Source organism: Haliotis asinina, chromosome 10 (assembly GCF_037392515.1).
Source record: "Haliotis asinina isolate JCU_RB_2024 chromosome 10, JCU_Hal_asi_v2, whole genome shotgun sequence".
NCBI lineage: Eukaryota > Metazoa > Mollusca > Gastropoda > Lepetellida > Haliotidae > Haliotis > Haliotis asinina.
This window is the reverse complement of record NC_090289.1, coordinates 5,838,109-5,859,340: the sequence shown is the minus strand read 5'-3', so window position 1 is coordinate 5,859,340 and position 21,232 is coordinate 5,838,109. Positions and strand designations below refer to the sequence as shown.

Sequence of the window (21,232 nt, the reverse complement as noted above, 5' to 3'; positions counted from 1 at the left end):
CAGTGAACATTGTATTTATCTTACCGAACTCCTGAGTTTTAATTTTGAAATGTTTGAAGCACTTCTGTTGAATGCAAGGCGAATCGCCATTTTGCAGACGACACAAGGTAAACAGGTTTAGAGTTATCACCCTTCCATCGATTTTCAATCGCAAAACATCAGTAATTTCTGTGTGTGATTCAATGTTATTCAAGGTAAAAAAGTACTACCATGAAGCACGAGAAGAGTTCGGAATTCTCAGTGGTGTACATTGAAAATAATACATTGCCTGTAAGCGGGGTACATTGAAAATAATAGAATAGCGTCTAGCCAATCAGAAAGCGACATTCATGTATAAAGTAAGATAAATTTAGTTATATCAGCTCTGCATAAGCAGAGCCAATGTAATGTCGAATAGAGGTAGTCTGTCTCACAGTCCCTGAACCACATTATTTTCTCTACAACCCAGCCCTGCAGTGCCAAAGGTCTAAATGAAGTAAGTCAAGATTTCCTCAGGTCAACCTGAATCTCCCAACTCACTGGGACTCCTTTTCAGTTTAAATGGGTTTATTTGTTGCTATTAAAATTATATGTATTCAGAGATAAACATTCATATAATATAGAGGAAGTGAAATGATCAAGTACATGGCCAGTGTGTATGATACTGCCATTGTATTACAACACAATAGATATATGATGCTGTTGTGGCCTTGCTGTAAAAGTAGGGAGCCTGTGTTTCTCATGTAAGAAGCTATCAAGTCCTGATCTTTGTTGCTAACAAAGCAAGTCGTGTCTTTAACACTGCTGGTGTTAGGAGGACAGCACATATTCACTTCCCTAACCTTCAGAAAGAGTAAATCATGAACATCAATCAGAGTTAAGGACAGAACCCATCAGTCTTTTTAGATTATTTGAGCTACAGCCCAGCAGGCTTGGTTTTGATAAGGTCTCAGCTTTGTAGGACTTTTCCTGAACTATTTCTTACTTTATCTATGGCAGTGGAGATGAAAGGGGGCGGCAAGTTGCATAGAAGGTTTATAAACCCTTCTAGTTCAACAGGGATCTTCAGGGTTAATTCCATCTTGACTTGATGAAAACTTTGACTTTGCTATAATAATTGGCCGAGATGGGCGTGAAACGTTATCTGGGAGCTGTTGGGCTATGGTTGGTGAGTCTGAGTGACAGGGCCTGTATCAAGGCCCTTATCCTCCCTCACTGACTAAAAATGTGGTTGTGAAACTCTATATCCCTACAAGACTGTATTTGTCATATTTTTGTGAGATTGTGAAGTTTCAGCTAACAGTAAAAAGTGTGTGAAAATGTCTTATCACTGGACGAGGCTGCAGACCTCAGCAGCTCCTGTTTGACTTGTGGCCTAAGTTTATGCTTCCCACTCTCAATCTATGGGTAACAAACAGGATAAATGTTCTACTTGTAAATTTTATGTTCTTGATTTATTGGAATAAATAAACCGTCCTTTTGACACATCCATTCTGAAGTTCTTACATGACATCTGTGCTAGTGATATCTTTCATGGCATGAATGTGAGAGAAACTTTTGTGCCCCCTGTCAGTTTTATTTTCTCTTATTTCCTAACAATTGTATAAAAGGGTGCAAGAATCTTTTTATGTCACCTTAAAGATGAAGCAGTAACAGAAATGCTTAGGTCATATTGTCTGACATTAGATGTGTGTTCTACCTGGACCCTGGAGAAGTGTTGATGCCTTCTGCACACAGCTGCCAATTGTGCAACAATATCTGCTGGTATTTTATGTTTGGCAGAGAACTATACAATTATTAGTGTCTTCTCTTTGGAGAATGATACTATGATTAGTGTCTTTATTTTAGCAGAGAATTATACAATTATTACTGTCTTCTGATTGGCAGAGAACTATATAGTTATTAGTGTCTTCTGATTGGCAGAGAACTATACAGTTACTAGTGTCTTCTCTTTATCAGATATCTGAGGGACAAAATGGGTAAATAAATTGTGTGACAATTGTAAGGGTTCCTTTGAACACTGCAGATATTTGTGTGAGAGATTTATTATCATGGTGTTCAGTTTGAAATTTGTGTGACAGAATGTCTTTTCTTTTCATCCAAGAAATGTATACAATCTTTTACATGATAACATGTGTCATTGAAAACAACTTATTTATTTTGTGAGTGTGATGTTTTGATACAGATTCTTGTACCATTGTTAAGAAGGAATGAAGAAATAGAGAAGTTGTTATCCATAAAGTAAGTTCCATATTGTATGTCCCAGTTCCAATGTCACTCAAGCTATTCTTTTGGCTGCCTGATGTGTGGCCAAACTGAAAATCTCATTTAAATAATTGCTTGTTTCTTGTAGGTTGTTGTAAAGCTTATAATATCTGAATAAAAAAGAACAGGGTAAATGGAAGCAACAGAACCTTTTCCATCAGAAATCTGTGCTGAAAGCAGACTCCATTGTATGAACCTGACCAGATCATCAGCAAGTGTTTATAATCACTCTTCAGATGTTAGCAGGTGTACATGTAAAGGTGGGCATGTCTTTCCCCAATAGAGGCACCTGTCAACTTGTTGTGTATCTGTTTGTTGGTTCGTAGACATAAGTCTGGTGTTGTCTTCTTTGTTCACCAAAGATGGACAGACAAAACGTTAGCCTGAATGGTTTACACAGGTGAGATCAATATCATGTATCTCATGGTCCTGTGCTTGTTGGTAAGACCAAAGGTCAACCAACAGTCCCCAATATTTGTTTGTCTTTGTTGTTAAAATGCCTCACTCAGCAATATTCAGTATGTAATAGTAGCATAGGTTGGACCAGATAATCCAGCGATTGATATTAATCTAGCGATAATATACATCTAATGACAGCAGTACATTATTATAACCTTGTAAATACGAACTGGAACGATTTGCACTAAGAAAACCATACTCACTAAAATGTCTTCATCTTCTGAAAAAACATGTAGATACATATCAAAAAAATATATTTTGAGCCCAAGAAAAGTTTAAGAAACAAATTCCTTTTGGTTCTGAATGATGGTAACATGAAAGTGATGAAATCAATGATAAGAAAAATATAAAACAAAAATAAGAGATGAAAATAGTTTTGCATCGCAGTCCTTGAAGAATCAGTATATATATATTCAACAAATTGTTTACAATTTCTGGTACACTAAAGTGTACATTTGTCTATGAATATGACATGGGCATGTGTCTGTGATACAGAGACTGTAATGTTAGTATGTTATCCTGCATCACAATAGCTATCTGGTGATGTGTTTTTGGCTATGTACACATGTGAAAACAAGCCTTAGGCTTTTTAAGGAAGCATTTAACTTAAGAACTCTTGAATTACACGTCTTGAAGGGATTGTATCACATCTTTGTTTATTTACAGAGCAGCGTTACTGAGCTCCCAGGAGACCGGAACTGTGCCAGAATATTGTGTGTGATACAACACATTCTAGGAATTGGGGACAACTTAATGGACACTGTGCAATGTTGATCCAAATATATGCGTGGATGTACCAAGTCAGTGTGGTAAGTCTGAGAGTGTTTCTCATGTTCTGGACTGTATTCCACAGGATCATCTCAGTGCACACAAATACACAGAATCATTTTAGCACACACTCTTACGCAGAATCATTTTATCACACACAATTACACAGAATCATCTTAGCACACATTATTACACAGATTCATTTTAGCACACACTCTTACGCAGAATCATTTTAGCGCATATAATTATACAGAATCATCTTAGCACACATATTTACACAGAATCATCTTAGCACACATAATTACACAGAATAATCTTAGCACACATAATTACACAGGATCATCTTAGCACACATAATTACACAGAATCATCTCAGCACACACAATTACACAGATTCATCTCAGCACACATAATTACGCATATTCATCTCATCACACACAATTACACAGAATCATTTTAGCACACACTATTACACAGAATCATCTTAGCACACACAATTACACAGAATCATTTTGGCACACACAATTACACAGGATCATCTTAGTGAACACAATTACACAATCATTTTATCACACACAATTACACAGGATCATCTTGGTGCACACAATTACACAGAATCATTTTAGCACACACAAGTATACAGAATCATCTTAGTGCACACAATTACACAATCATTTTATCACACACAATTACACAGGATCATCTTGGTGCACACAATTACACAGAATCATTTTAGCACACACAAGTATACAGAATCATCTTAGTGCACACAATTACACAGATTCATTTTAGCACACACTCTTACGCAGAATCATTTTATCTCACATAATTACACAGAATCATCTTAGCACACATAATTACACAGAATCATCTCAGCACACACAATTACACAGATTCATCTCAGCACACATAATTACGCAGATTCATCTCAGCACACACAATTACACAGAATCATATTAGCACACACTATTACACAGAATCATCTTAGCACACACAATTACACAGAATCATTTTGGCACACACAAATGCACAGAATCATTTTAGCACACACTATTACACAGTATCATTTTAGCACACACAATTACACAGAATCATTTTAGCGCACATAATGACACAGATTCATCTTAGCACACACAATTCCACAGTCAATTTAACACACATTATTCCACAGAGCCATTGTATCTTTTGTACTTTTGACACTGATTTTGCAGGAAGAAGCTCAGTTCTGTCTGCTATTGTCAGATGAATTATTAGAATGGATTGTTCACTTAATACTTCACTTTCAGAGAATAGCAATGCAATGTCACTGCTAAATGCTGTTATTCCATTAGACTTTGCTCTGGGACAGTTGATATATAGCATAAAAACATTGATTTTTTTAATCAGTGATAACAGAAGAGATCTAACCATCAAACACACTGCACGGTATCAGACCTTCATTGGATAATGGATGTGTAACATTAAAGCCAAAATCAAGATGTTAAGTAATGGTTACATTTATGTGTTTAACTACTGTAACATATGTTCTCATGAGCAAAGTCCTTCAGTTTATAATTATTGTGAGTGTGAACTGAGTGTTTCTCAAATGACTGGAATTTCATTCATGTAGAAACAAAATGTTCTCTTATAGGGGTTGTACTGAAGGAACAAGAATATGTCTTTGCCTTAACAAACTGAAAATGTGTTTTCATCCTGGTATGATATTGGTTATGTCATGCCCTAGAAAGCTGTAACCTGCTATGTATGACGATGGCTACTGGTTGTAGCAGATTTATTTGAAGCATCAATGTGGCTACAATAGAAGCTGTCGAATTCGGTCTCAACTGGGACCGACTTTTGTGTCCGAATTACAAGGAGTCCGAATTGGACTGGTGAGAGTCAAGAGTTAGCTCCCTTGACCAGGAGATACCCATGCACAGTACTGTTATGATGAAAGACACAAATAAATGAATAAATGTCTCCAGCTAGAAAACCATCCATCTGAAGCCTTGAAGTCGCTAACACCGAGTTCCACAGAAAACTGAAGCGCCTTCTCTTTTAGAATTGGCCTTGAAAGTGGCATATTCTTGCTTCGCACATGGGAAAACCAGTCATGTAGCATTACGCTAATCTCATCAAACTTCCCCATGTGTCGTCTTTTCAAGTCGCCGTCAGTCTAAGTAAACTTATCCTCACTACTTTTCGTTACACTCCACTACTGAGTCTAACAGAACCTTATGGGAGGTTTTGTCAGGTAACCTTTGAGATTGACCAATCAGAGCACAGCTTACCAAATTACGAAAGTGCACATTCGCACATCCCTTATGAACTTTTTATCTCGAAAAGGTTCGTACCCGAACGATTACGGATGCTATATAGCGTACGATCGCTTCCGGGTGATGCACTCGGCGTACGTACTGCCACGACAACGGTGAGTAAACAGTCGCTGAAAATAGTGTTTTTGATAATATTCAAGGATGTTAATTTGTGGATATATTAGCTAATGGTAACCATGTCAACAGAAAACCCAAAGCGTATATACTGCAGGTCAAATAACTGTGTTATATGCTGATTTTTGTTTGTGGAGAGATATGTGTCAGTGACCTGAATATTTTGAAAGTCCCTCCGATCGCTAAATAGCAGCTGATGTCTGATTGGTTAAATCTATTTAACCGTCTCGCATTTGGTTGGACCGTCATTGGTTGCTCAAAGGTTACCTGACGCAACCTTTTACTAGGTTTTCTTAGACTCGGTGGTGGAGTGTAACGAAATACACTGAGACGAAGTTTACTTAGACTGAGTCGCCGTTGACATTTGTCTCGAACTGCTCGAACTCCCATCTTCTTAGACTGTCCAAGACTGTCTGTTTGCTTATTTTATACTTTTCTGCAAGGTCCTTCTGCTTCACTGCCAGTAGCCTCTCTGCATGGTTGATCAACTTGATCTTGTCAGTCAAGGTAAGGGCTGCATTTGGACGTCTCCGCTTCGGTGGTGGTTCAGCCCTTTTGTCACTGATGAGAAATTACTGGAGTATCGTCTTTTTATAACAAAATCGCATACCATCAAAATGACACTGAGTGAGTCGTGTCAGCTTGCTGAACTGCTTTGGTAATTCCTCTTGTTAATTGGTTATCATCACACCTGATAATCTGTTTGAAGTCGGTAATCGGCTAACTACAAAGCACTTCCGCCTCAGGCAGTCCCGCTAGTCCAAGTTAATTAGCAATGTTTTCATAGTAAATTACCTTGAAGGGTGCAGATTTAGTCTGAAATCTGAAAAGTTACATGAAGTCCGAATTGGTTAGCCTATATGTAGTGATACCTTAGTTCTGCCAGGACCAACAATTCGGTCCGAATTATATAGAAAACCAAGTTACTTAGGGTCCGAGTAAGACAGCTTTCACTGTATTTGATTCACACTTAGTCTGTAGATGCAGGGTTATAATGCCTGCAGAGTACATATGTACAATAAGGTAACATATTTTAGTGCATAGCATTCAATAAAGAAACAGTGGCAATATTCTATAAATTACAATCTAAATCTAAACACACAATGTAATGAAAATATTCATAGATGATCTATATCATAACAATTTCAGAAATCGGGATGGTAATATCCTAGATACTACATACCATATATGCAGCAACATTGTCAGTGTCTTCAAGATAAGCATTATACATCAGTGAGATGGGTTAACTTTACAACCATTATATGACTGCCTTCTTGAGTTGCATCCCTTCAGTATGGCAGATTGACCTGTGATAGTGAGTTTCAGTCCTGGAATCCAGGTTATGTTTTAAGGTCTGTTATCGCCATACCCATGGTCATTTTGGGGGGAGAAAATGGTCAACCTGAGATACCACCGGCATCACTTGCTGCTCTTTTCCCACTGCTGTCATGCTGTGATATCACTGTAATATTGCATGCCAAGCAGTGTTAACCGTCTCACTCACTTAAACCTATAGCTACACAAGTACTGAATGTATAATCATATTTATAAGATTTGTCAGTAAACATTTCTTTTTGTATACTCACTCAATACTGTCCCTGTTTACTCTCTTAAAGGTAAATTAGCTTGACGGTATCCTAAATAGTTTGAGATTATGTTTAGATAGTTACTTATAGTGAAAAGACACAATAAATACTAACACAATCATGATGTTATGTTTATGACTGGTTTGTTGTTCTACATATGAATGAACATGTATGAGTTAGAGGAACATACTGCAACGTAAGGAATAGAAGGAAGTTCTGTTCCCATGAGATACCTGTAATTAGTATCACCTGAGGGGAACGGTATATATGTCCCAGGTGTGAACTTGCATCATCGATCTCCCAGATGTCCTGAAAACATTGTAGGAATATTAGCAGGGTAGGGATCTAACCAGCGTAAGAAAACATTCAGCATGCCATCAAACACATTGTTTCCGTGTCTCTCGTTTCTCTGTATTTATGCAGGCATTCTCGCCATGTATGTTGCAGAATCTCTTGCATTTGCCGACAGATTGCATCAAAACAGGCACATGCCTTGGTCGTCTATATAAAACCCTTCCAAATGTGCCACAAATGTTTTGTGCTAGGCTTTGAAGATCAGACTCCACTTTCATGGCGTGGCAACGAATGTGATAAGTTTCCGTTGACTGCGCCTTGTGCATTGGGCGGAGGGAGGAGGGAGGCCTGTCGGTGCACAAGCCTGGTCCTGATTACTTCAGCCTTCATGTTAACCTATGTTCCTGCAAACTGCTTTCAAAAACTTTGCAGAATTTGTATTGTATAAATAGAAAGTCATCCAGTTTAACCTTCACTTAAACAGACTAATTTGAAAAACATCAAATGTGTATTTTGTGAAATGAAAGTCAGGCATTTCTTTGATCTGCAGACTACTTACAAAAATCATGTATTTCATGAGAAATGACAATGTGAAAAGATTCATATGGATGTTAATTCATTGTTGATGCTGAAATAATTAAATAAGATAGTGGTTTGGGTGGAACTAAGGAACACTGTCTACAAACCTCATAAAAATTATAATGTGTCACTTTGTTCCTTGTGTCATATATTTAGGAGCCATTTTGAGTGCCTTTTCTGTTGCTGATTATTTATCATATTCCATGTGTTAAGTATTGCATTCTGTCTCATTATGTATTGAAGGATATGCTTTTTTAAATTGAACTTCAGATGTAACACTGCAATTACTTATGATAATGTGTTAAAGATGTATGTGTGCATTACATCGATCATGTATCTTTTATTTGTCTTAGTAAAATGACAGAACTCCAATTGTATGATGCATTTAAGATTCACATTCTTGTGAACATCCAGTTTATACTGTTATGTGAAAGGATGCATCATGATGTACATTCTTGAAGGATGAATTTCTATAAGACCTGCAGAAAGTTCAAAACTGGCATCCTTGATATGAAGAAACATTGGCAGATGTATACTGTGTAACAGTCTTTTCTCATTCTCAGCTTACTTCTAATGTATATGACCTTCACAAGCTTTTGTTTTACATCAGGGGAAAGGTTCCCATGTCAGATAAACACCCTTGTTGCTTGTCAAAGAGCAGATGTCAATATGGCAGCCATTTTGATTTTAGATGACAGGAGCATTTTCATTACACTAGAAATAATGACAAACTTTGAAAAATGGAAATTATTATATCTGTTTAAATGATTTTGTCTCATGGTGTACCCTTTGTCATTGCAAATTCAACTAATAATACAAAAGTTATGTTTTCAAGAGGTAGGGACTATCATGTCCATATGGCCGCCATATTTATTTTTGTAGCAGTAAAGAGTATTGAAGGTTGGAGTCTCGACTTGGGACATATCCTTCCTACATTTAGTGCTGGACCAGTGCGATGTCTGCTAAACATATTGGATGTATTATACGGTCATGGGTAATGTTTCCTGTAGTTAGCTGATTTGGAGAAATGGGTGCAATATGCATAATATAAGCATTGACGCTGGATTTGATACATCATGGCATTTTGTTTAATCAGTGAGTTGCCTTGTAAGCCAAATAGCCACAAAGTAGATATTTTAGTTGATCCTTATTAAAAGCATTGCAATATTGCATAAAATTATCTTCCAATTTTGGGAACTATTTGATAATCATGCTTTTCCAGCATATGACTGAAATGGTGAAATGTGAAGTTATATTTCACTGAAGGTAGACATAGACAGCAGTTTTATTAGGTCTGCCTTTTTCACCAATAACAGACATGGAGGAACATATTACTTAGACCAAATAGAATATCGTAGAAAAATAATTCACTGAGCCCATTCAGAATATGGCATATTGACTTGAAGAATGTTGCTTATATCTAAGAAAAACGCTGACAGTATCCATCTCTTAAAATAAGTTTCTTTATCCTGGTAGAACATCAGATAAGCACAAAAATTACATTAAAAGTTCTTGCCTAGCAGAATACATTAGCTTAGCCAAAATGAAATATTGGCTTGTGATACGCTGCATTGTTTCTTGAGCTAGGTTGGGTCCAAATGTTCTACCTTGGTACTTATGTTAATTATAATAATTTTTTACATCACATTTGTAAGAAATGGCAATATCTTGTCAGCTCAGAGACTAAATGTTTGATTTTTTTTTCAATATCTTAATTGACTGTAATTATGCTTAATTATGCTTCAGACACAATACAACTTTTGAGTCATGAAAGAATAACATATTAAATTGTATAATCAGAACGTCACATGATCATTACGGGTCCGGGTATTGAGATGGCTACCCAGATGCAGCTCCGAGTTGCCCATACCAGCCCTAACTGTTCAATCTGTACCATTATGGTGACAAGTAGACTGGTACTGTGTACTGGCATGTAAGCTGGATTGCAATATATTAGGAGCTGAAGTGTTTCACATTCACACTGACTGTATGTGCAGATCCTGTTTTTAGATAAGGATCTAAAAAAAGACTTTTTTTAACAGCAATCCAAAAATTATCTTGGTTAGTTATGGATTTTATTATCTCTTTTTTTAACAATTTGCAGAATGTAAAAGTCTGATGTTTTGAAGTAAATAATGAAGGAAAACATAAAATAAAAATGACAATCCGTCTAGATTTAAACCAAAGCAATAGTCACAAAACTTCATATATATTTTACCCAATAAACTGGTTCTTAGAAAGGAATGTTTCAACATATATCATTTGAAAAGCGTATTACTTATAATACCAGTAATACCCCTTGCGACCAGTGAACAACTTACAGTGTATCAATATGTTGTTAGACCTGGTCTTGTGAATATTTTATTGCTTATGAGAAATGTCCTGTTCTTACAAGTCAGTCTGCAAGTGGACAAGAAAGGGGGAGAAAATGACATGGTTTCCACTTAGTCTGTACAGTTTATGAAGCCTATTACATGTTTATGCTTACTGCCATGCCATTAACGATGATAATGGAAATAAAGTCCCCATGGCTCCTGCTTTGGACCAAATGTTATATTTGAGATTGTAATGATTGCTGCGGTATACCAAGTGCACAGATAAGGAATGAACACAGTTTATGATAAGTGTTTCCCCTTAGATATCAGTTCCCTTCACTGGTGCTGAAGAAACTCCCCATTAAATGTATAATTTTCGGGACAAAAAGTGAAAGTAAAGAGGATATAATTATTTGAAATTTGTTAAAATTAAGGAGGTGTTATCTGTACATCAGTTGAGTTGATGTTGGAAACTTTCTACACAGACACATCCACAGTAAAATGTTGGAGTTAATGTTTAGTTTAAGGGAGCAGAAAAACTTTACAGCGTAACTTGGCTGCTAAAGGTTTAAGGAGCATGTTTTTGCTTTTAATATTTGCATTGGCTATGGTTTGTTTCGGCAACAGCCTCAGATTTTAGTGACAGTTCTTTGGGAATATTTCTGAAACAGTTTCAGAATATGACAAAATTCCTTTGTCTGTCTCTGTTTCAGAGTGTAGATTTAGCTATATCTGATTCATGTCCAGACTGTAGTGTTGTTCCTTGCTCTGATTCCGGAACAGATTTAGATTTATAGTTGTTCCTTGCTCTGATTCTGGAACAGATTCAGATTGTACAGACGGTTTCTTAAATTATGTCTGCAACAGTTGAGACAGTTTCCCCAGGCTGTTCCTGCAACAGTTGTTGATTATTACAAGGAACATTTGGTATGTTGCAGGGTTATGGAAGAGTGTCTGGTTATGTGGACTGTTTATAACAGCTCTAATGGCATCTGCAACCATGTTTCATACTTTTTGTTGTGACTGTTTATGAAGAAGATTTTGATTCGGGGTGAAATAAATCTTCCAGCTGAATTCTGCCAGACAACATTTATTCAAAAGAGGTGTAAATTTTCAAGGAATGTGCTTCAATTTGTATTCTATGATTGATGGGAAATGAAATCAGCATGGCTGCATTCAGTGGAAGTGAGGGTAATAAGCTAATGTGACTAACCATCAGAGGAGGGCTACGTTCCCACTTCAGGTGCCACAAGCCAATATATATATGAACAGCTGAGAAAATCAAAACAGGCTCTGGCAGTACCTTTCATCAACAAATACAAGAACTAGGAAGTGGCCTAACTTTCTCCGGATAATGAATAACAGGGTAAACTGTTCTTTTTACAATATTTGAAATAGATTGTTGACACTTGACATGTTTTCTATTCTGTAAGTAGTGCTACAGAGAGCATCAGAAGAAGAAATTATTATAAGTGGTAGTGTTTGTTGGTGCTTATCGCAGACAGGACCAGCTTAATGGGGTTGTGGTAGATCAAAAACATCTTATCTTAAAGTAAAACTGCCAAGTAAAACCTTCCAACATCACATTGCTTTAAGGTTGCACAACTCACCTCTCACATTGAAAGGATAATCTGCAAAATCGCATGTCCCAGTTGAATGTATTTTGTGTGTTCCTGCCTTAGTGAATCACACAAATGTTCAATTTATAGAATGATGTACCAATAAAATCACAAATACTTCATAGAATGGCTGCATATTGGTCTTCATGTCATTCTTAATGGTGTATACTGTCTTCAGTTTTGCCATGGCAGGCGACTACATCCACAAGCTTTCATTGTAGACCTCGCAAGTTTAAATCCCTCTGACAGCATGTTTTTTTCCCCCAGTTATTGTCATATTATCAAGGTAAAAGACTCAGGGATAGTCATATATCATTGTCATTTAGTTAGTTCATTGTCAGAGACAGTGAAACCATGGTCTAGTTATGTCTTGGAATGAATACAAAGAAGCTGTTCATCATGTTATCGTCTCACTTCAAAATAAAATGTGCAGAAATATGTACAGGAAGATTTGCCTCAGCGTTTCCAACAATAAACCTGCTGATGTACTCAGTTCACTAATGTGCAAGTACAAGCTCATTGTTGTAAACAATAAACCTGTCCCTTCATGTCTTTATGTTCTTCATAGTGCAATCATCATGCAGGCACATATTTAGGTTTGTAGGTTGGTCTGTCAAAACCTGATCGTGTACCAATGAATCACTGCAGCATCCCAATCTACAACCTATAACATCATTCACTTACTCAAATGTTGAATAACACGTAAGTGATTTGGCATAAGTGATAACTGACATCACTAGACTCTGAAAGTTATCAGTGTTACGAAACTGCCAAATCAGATTTCATGAGGTATGGAGGGACAATAGTGATCAGATATGAAAATTGTAAGCATAGATGATAGACAATCAGTCATAGAGAAAGTGTGATGACACCAGGCGTTTGTGAGAAGGGTAACTCTGCTGGCACTACCTTTCTGTAAGAACACAACTAAATCTTTCTGAAAGGGTAAGAGCTCTATGTTCTATAATTAAAACAAAATATATTTTTAATGGATAACTGCTTCCTCAATGTTGGAACAAGATTCCTACAAAACAAACAATCCAAAGATGGCTCACCTAGTGAATTGTCAAGCAGCTTCAGAGAAACTTTGTTATAAACAAACAAGTTGTTATCAAAAGCAAGCAAGTCCATTCCCTACAAAGTTCTAAACGCATATTACATACATAATTGTGTTGCATCTGACCAACAGTTGTTTGCATCGTGGAATATCTGTGTGTTCTGGAGTTTGTTTGATGGTGAACATATTATGCAGAACCATATTACATTGATTTTAGTGCTTTGTGCTACTCATTGTAAAAATTCTAGAATGAATTTCATTTGGAACCATGCTGATTTTCAATTAATGTTGAATAGTCTGTGAAATGAAAAGGATGTCTTGGATATAAATAGGCTACATAACCATGTATTCAAGCACGTTAAAGGCAAAAGTTTACTTGTTAAGTCCTTGAGATGTCAGATGAACATTTTGTAATAAAACACGACTATCTTACTCTGTGTTCTTCGCTGCCTAGGCGACGGCAATGAGCCTTAGACCAGGAGTTGGCAACCCTTTTTATGAAAGACTGCAAGTTGAAGGAAAATGTCAACATGTATTGAAGCTGTGAGTGCAGTGACTATACACTGCTATTATGTGGGATAACGCAATGGCTACCTGCATGGTTCCGTCACATTACGTGATGCAAACTCAGTCATTTGTATCTAATTAATCACTCTCCCATGCTGGTCACAAAAACGTACCTAAGCCACTATATAATAGAGAGGAAACGAGCTCTCCACATTTTCTCAAAATCGGTACAGAATTGCGTGAAATCGGTGAACTATGTGAATGCAACTGTGTACCTGAATTGCTGCTAGGCGTTCTTATTATGGAGTTCACGATTTGCTGAAACTGACACACATTTTTTTACTTGTCAATCTTGATGATCTCGCTTGTCAGTGTTGAACTTTGGGCAGTGTGCATGGTTTCTGTCTCGGGGCAAAAGTGATGCTACTATTATATGTCATAGTGATACACAATAATGAAGGATCAACTTTATATGTCTGGCGTTACACAATAAACAACTGCCACAATGTCAGCTACATGATAGCAGGTCTGTTATAATAGGGAGATATGCTTCACACACCAAGGTTAGGCTTTTTGTGTACATCATCGAAACCCCAAGAAAAATGGTATTAATTACTATCTTATTTATATACCCTTTAGCTGTACTTGAGACATATCAATGATAGACACTTTGAATATGCCATGTATTGGAGCTGTTGTACAAATGTTATAAATTACTATCATATTAATATACATATTTTCCTGTGCTGTGCTCTTTAATGATTCTTTTTGGGTTAGTGCATCAGGCCATTTTAGTTCACTGTACACTTTATGTAAGTAATTTTACAAGATGCAAAAAGGCAGGATGGATTATATGATATACTGTATCTAAAGTCAAGGGGATTTTGTGATGTTAGACACTATACAGGGGTATTTTGCCAATTTCCTTTGAGAAACATGTAGATCAAATTGTATTAGCTTGGTCAAATAGTTAGGATGTGGGTTAGCATGTGCTCTGGCTACTTCACAAACACCTGGTATCATCGCTTAGTGACTTTGATTCATGTACACCCACTCATTATGTAATTGGACTATGCTGTATGTAGAGATTTCTTTTGGATATGGAAAGGCAATCGGTGGCTTGTGAAAGCTAGGTGGCTGACTTTGTGTGCTAGCAATTAGGTGCCTGACTCAACCCCACCCCACCCCACCCCAAAAAAGTACTAGAAATTGTACTTTACTAAGAAAGTGAAATCCCAAATATGACGTATGTTGTACAACAACTAACTTTTCATGGTACATATGTATCTAGAAAGACACTGACCAAGCACATCACTGATTCAGAGCTCCAGTTAAGGCAAGTGTGTATTTTACTTAATGAAAGTCACATTTACTCAAGTAATTACAAATCTGGGAGTACAGTAAATGCATAAGAATCACTTAAAACCCAACAGGTCTATGATACCTTGTGTACTTTACTCAGTTAGCTAAATTGGCTTGCATATGACAATTCGTCGAGGTACCTGAACTCTACAGCAAATGTTAAGCAATGCTATTATTGCTGTAGCCACTGTGCAGAGTTTACTGTAGTAGTCACATGACTTCCTTGTTGAGTGTTTAAAAATGACTGCCAACTATTTGGCAATATAAGAATTACTAAAAACATAGGTCTTTTGAAAAATGTGTATATTTTATGTACTCAAAGTGCCAATTACCCAGTACAGATAAGAAGCGCTGTGTAAAAGTACTCGATTCTTTGAACTAGTAGAAGTATACAAAACGCTTGTTACTGCTAGTTAATGCAATTGCTTATACATAAACAGACATGGGAGTAAATTCCCAATCGCTTGAAAAAATATCTGGAGCTCTGTTGATTTGTGTTTTCAGAACCAGTGATCAAATTATATTATTTTAGAAATACATTTTTGTAGTTTACTCATCAGATGTTTTTGTTGTTGAATACTAATAAGATAAAACCAAATTAACAACTTCCTATGCTTACAAGAACACCTGATGTCCTCACTATGTGAAAGTTATGTAGAATAACGTTCTAACATTAGAATCATCAACTCAAATGCTTTTGGTGAAGATTAATGATAAACACGGAAACGTCTTTCTCGTGGTATTTACTGTTCAAGATCAGTTTCTGTTTTAAAGCCCATGTAGTTCTTTGGTTTTCTTATATCAGAAGCACATATTCATACTCAAGTAAACAAAACTTTGACTTTCTACAATTTCTGCTTCTAATAAAAAGTAACATGAATTAAACTGAACTTTTCACTTTGTCTAGTAAAAAGCATCTGAAAAAGTAGGCTCTGTTAACTATTTTTTTTCCACCCAATCTAACCTTCACATCTTATGCCTGCGGCCAAGGCATAAATGTCATCACAACACACTTAAGTTTTTATCTGGTGGCAATTCTGGCTCTCAAACACAATGAAATCTGTCCACTCTCTGTTGATCCCGGCTTGTCGATGGCTACTTGTCGGAAAAGTGACAGTACAATGTTTTTTTGATAAAACTGTCACCTTGTTGTTATCAGCTACAAAGGTGGGATGAGACAGGGTGGTATCTCGAGGGCTAATAGTCTCTGTGTTATCATCCATAACATCATCATCAAATCAACATGCCATTCCAAGAATACTTCATTAAGATCATAGCTGCATTTGATCAAATATTAATATGGGTTTAAGACACACTTTCCAGCAATAATGATTCAAACAGCTGTGTTAAGTATTGTAAACATTTATCAATACAGTGATTCAGTTATGTTTTTATTTTGAATTGTTAAACTTAGGAATAGGCAAGCATGTCTTCCCTTCACTGCTGATAGCGACAATCAATTACAAAAATACATGTAGGTCAAATTTCACCTGATAAAATGCAGGTACGTTTGGTCAAATTAGGGAATTGTGAGTAACTTTTATCATTCAAATGAAATGATTCATTTTTCTTACAGCATTTTGGTCCAGTTCTTCACTATATACCTGTTTCTCTTGAAATGTGAACCCCAATATTTTTGCCCAAATGGGTAACTTTGTATGGTGTTTTTCCTTGAGCTGCATCTAGATGAGCTGATTGCTCCACCTACCTATTCTTCTCCTGGCTGTACAATCATGGCCTACATTCCACATGTTAACTAAAAATAATAGTCAGAGATGCTATCTGATCCCTCCTGATAATCCCCTGTCTCCTCCATACCCCAATCTCTGCTGTAGTGAGGCTTCTATCGGCTAGCATCATCAGAATAACTAGACAGTTCATTTACACCTCTGCCTCTCCAGATCGCCCCCAACACCCAGGTTAAGTCAAGATTACCTGGTAGAGGGTTGTGGGGAGCTGAGTGAGGCCCCATCAGTATCATCTATACCAAGGACCTAGTCTATTCAGGGTGTCCTTTCTCCTGGGCTGGTTTGATCCCAGTCTGAAAGAGGGCAATACATTGCCGGGGCCATAAATCATTTTGGAGAGTTGTAGTTTCTTTTCTGAATCCACTGACTTAGTGAGGCCAGTCTTTTCATCAATTGGTGATTAAATTCCGCCTCATTTACCATAGTATGGCTGGTCATAGGAGCCTCTGAGCTAAGAGCGTTCAATTATTTTATCTGCAGTCATCAGGCAAACAGGCTTTCTCTCCTGCGACCTCTGTGAGCCTGCTGATTTGTTTTTGATCAGCCGATTTTCTCAAATTGCCTTTGTTAATGTGATGCTTCCTACATAGGCCTGAGTTGTGTAACAGGGCCGTAAAGATGGCTGTATAGACATGCTCTCCTTCACGGCACAGGTTCCTCCCTGATGCTAGCCTACTGACATCTCAGTTAACCCTGTGGAGAAAGATATATAGGCTTGCACTAGACTTCTTTGAGGAACTGATTATTAGAGTATACAAATTGTCAAGTGAGTCAGTGAATACTTTTAAGCAGTTTTTAGCAATATTCCAGCAATATCAGTGCTGGGACATCAGAAATGGCCTCAAGTACTGTACCTGTGCGGGGAATCGAACCCGGATCTTCAGTGTGACCAATGAACTCTTTAACTACTGAGCTACCCCAATATAATAACAAGAACAAGTTGTCTTTCTAAAAGACTGGCGACTGGCCCCCCCTGTACTGTCAGTGTATCTGGACTAGCCTATGAGTATACACTGATAGAATATGATTTAATACAGACTGGAGAAAGGCTGGAGGAGGTAGAATAATGAATCTTTTTAACATGCAGGAACTTTCAAATTTTGATGTTGCAGAAAACTCTTAAGATGTTCATATTGACATTGTCAGACCAGGTCAAATAGCTTTCAGCTATCCTCTTATCATGTTGCTATTAGAGGTTTTGGACCTAAATAAACATCAAACTATATCCATGTCCACGCCAAAGCATTAAATGTATAGCTTAGGCTTGTTGTTTTATGTCAATCTTAGAAAGGCTGGTTTGGTCAAGAACTTGCACGTGTCCAAATTCTAGAAGAATGCATCATATAAACTGTAAGGTCAGCCTTTCGACACATTTCATATGTGCCTTTAGCCTTGACATCACTTGCAAATATGAAATTGGTAACATGCAGAATCGTAGTTCTCCTTTAATTGAACTGATCTAAAATCTTTGGTAAATATTCTAAATGATATGCTCACTGGTTAAATTATGCAGATCCTGTGGACCAAAAATGGCCATTGTCATTCTGTATCCTCTTGGAAGTAGCCTGAAGATTGTTAAGTTTTGAAGAGATCATAGATGCAGTACTTTAATGATTTCAGATGAACATGGTCTAAGCAGTGCTTCAAATGTCCAACCAATGTCATCAAGTCATAGATGTACTGTTTCAATGTTTTTTTTGAGTGTAACATTAGATAAGTGGCACTTCAGTCTTTAAACAATGCTGTACGGTTTCATTTTTTTATAAGAACACGACTTAAGTAGCACTATATAACTGGAAGGAATGTTGTCATTTAATAGATGTTATGTCAAAGTCATTGTAAGAAGCATTTAAAATCTCCAAGGGGCACCATTATGTAAAAGACGAAATGTTTCAGTGATTTTAAGAAGCTTGAGGAGCACATTTGATAAATTAGCACTCTAAATCTCCGCTGGATGTCGTAATGTAATAGATGGGATGTTCCTTACATTTGAAGAAGTACTTCATGCACAAGATGAGGAGTGTTTTTATTGGATGCAACTTAGGGATATGTGCCAAGGAGGGTCTAGCTGCTTGTCTCTCAGCTACAGATGATGACAGGTTAGGAACCCTTCACCTCTAGAAAAGGTTCTCCTTGTATAAAGTTCACAATTCTGCAAATTGTTGTCTTTCACAATTGAACATTTCTATTCTTAACTTATATATAATAATTGCTTAAACTTTTGTTTTTTCAAAAATTATAACCGGAAGCGATAAAACCATGTCCACATTCATAAAAATTAACAAACAGTAATGATGAGATGACTGAAACCTGTCATTAGTGTTTTCTAGTGACTCATGAACACACTTTGATGCTGTCAGCACAAGCTTGTGATTCAAACAGAATCATGTGGAAGTCATGGCTTTTAGTAGAGAATTCCTAATACTATGGAAAGAGTTTTGTAGCATATTTAAGGAGGTGATAATTTCACCCCCTTGAGTGAGTGGATGACAGTGTTTTTCCCTAGCTTGTTTTCACTGGATTGTGTAGTCCGGATGTGATAGGTTTACAAACAGCATCATACAGTTTAATACTGCTGAAACAAATACATGCTCATGATATAATCATAAACGTAGAGTCGACTATTTTTTCAGAAGAGATTTCTTATGGATGAGGAAAGGGTTTTGTCACTTCTATTATTAGTATTAAGTCTTCTAACTGAATTGCACAAGTTCTTGCACATTTTATATATTTTTTAACATGTACATGGAAACAAAATAATCAGAAAAATAGAAACAAAATATTATCGTTTATTCCTTCTTTTTTATCCAATATTAAGTTCCCTTTAATGTTTCTTATAAACAAAATATCATGTACAGTTGGATGATTTGTATGTAGCTGTGTAATACTGACAGTAAATGACTGACATAGTTGTATTCTGTTCACTTTGTGTATCTTGAGGACACGGTGGTTGTTTGAAATAAGATACCAATGTTTTAGGGGTAAAATTAAACCTCATGAGAAGACCTCAGTGCCTGGAGATATGCCTTGTCTATTGTATTTTACTTTCGAACCAATGAATTTGCCCCCTCAAGTGGAAATTGAATCTCATGATGTGAAATCAACGTAGCAGGTATGTTGATGGTGTTGATTTCGTACAAAGACCGTAGCTGTCATCACCTGATGTGATCTGATTGGTTGCATCATACGTAGTAAGGTTATAGTTGATGCCAAGTCGACCATGTTCACACTTCTGGCGAGAATTTTCAATTTGCAGGAATTTTAAAAGATGCCTAAGGAAAGAATTTAATCAGCAGTTTGGTGTTATGCTCCAAATTTGTTATGAAGAGTGTGGTTTTGACATACATGAATAATTGAGCAACTGTTATATGTGATTGTTTGCAACGTAACTGTTTTATCATACAAGTATGTGAGCAGAGGTTTGCCTTTGTTGGAGTCTGTCATAGTGGAGATTGCTTCTTCGCTGCTGTTCACATTTCCAATTCAAATAGCTCTTGTTTTAGATTAAACTAATATCTACCAGCTCTTAACATGTCTCACAAATATTTTTGAACTTAGCTAAATGTGAAGAAATCAACCATTAATGCATAGAGTAACCTGTAATTCCAGGTGTGAAAGTAAGTTTAATGTCTAACACAATATCTACAACATAATCAGAGTTAATTCTTGTTTGGTCTGACTATAAATAAATATACTGCATATGTGATGTTTGTCATGTTTAGGTTGCATAATCTACGATGGTCTTGTCATTAAAATCACTTCAGATATATCCCTGCTTGAATTATTAATATATATCCAGCAATAGTCATAAAAGCCATAAGGATTATTCAATACACAGTTCAATCAATTATCTCTCAAAATGAAATGTACATTCTCATAGTATAATGATCAGTGGACAGTTGATCATTTTCTGTGATCCTCCGGGTTATTCAACCTTAAGGCATGTTGCAACAGTTGACAGATTGTTAGGTCTTATCACCAGTATATAATCCCAAAGTCAATGATAGGTCCTTATATTCCCCTATACAGGTGACTGGACATTAGCCTCAGGTGAAGACTCGATCAGCATCTTTGGAGATGCTTCTCTTGATCCCTCACATGACAATGACTTACTCCTGGAGGAACTCATTCTGAAGTACCAACATGGTGAGGACAAATATTTTCACAAGAATGTTCTCAAGGGTGGACAGAGTACAATGAAGGGCAGTGATTGGTCAGATATTGAAGTGACATAGTCTGATTGGTTGTGTATTCAACTGTCAAGG

At 36.7% G+C, this 21,232-nt stretch overlaps 1 protein-coding gene across 3 annotated transcripts in view; it reads left to right on the top strand.

Moving 5' to 3' along the window:
* Nucleotides 1–21,232, top strand: part of LOC137299201 (zinc finger protein GLI4-like) — a 120,601-nt gene that overhangs the window by 17,054 nt on the left and 82,315 nt on the right. For 2 of the 3 annotated variants that reach the window (XM_067831788.1, XM_067831785.1), the window contains exon 2: nucleotides 3,370–3,512. The gene's annotated coding sequence lies outside the window, so the exon portion shown is untranslated. Of the gene's footprint in view, nucleotides 1–3,369; nucleotides 3,513–11,961; nucleotides 12,041–21,232 lie in introns of those variants that run through there. The other variant, XM_067831787.1, reaches the window with a different exon arrangement.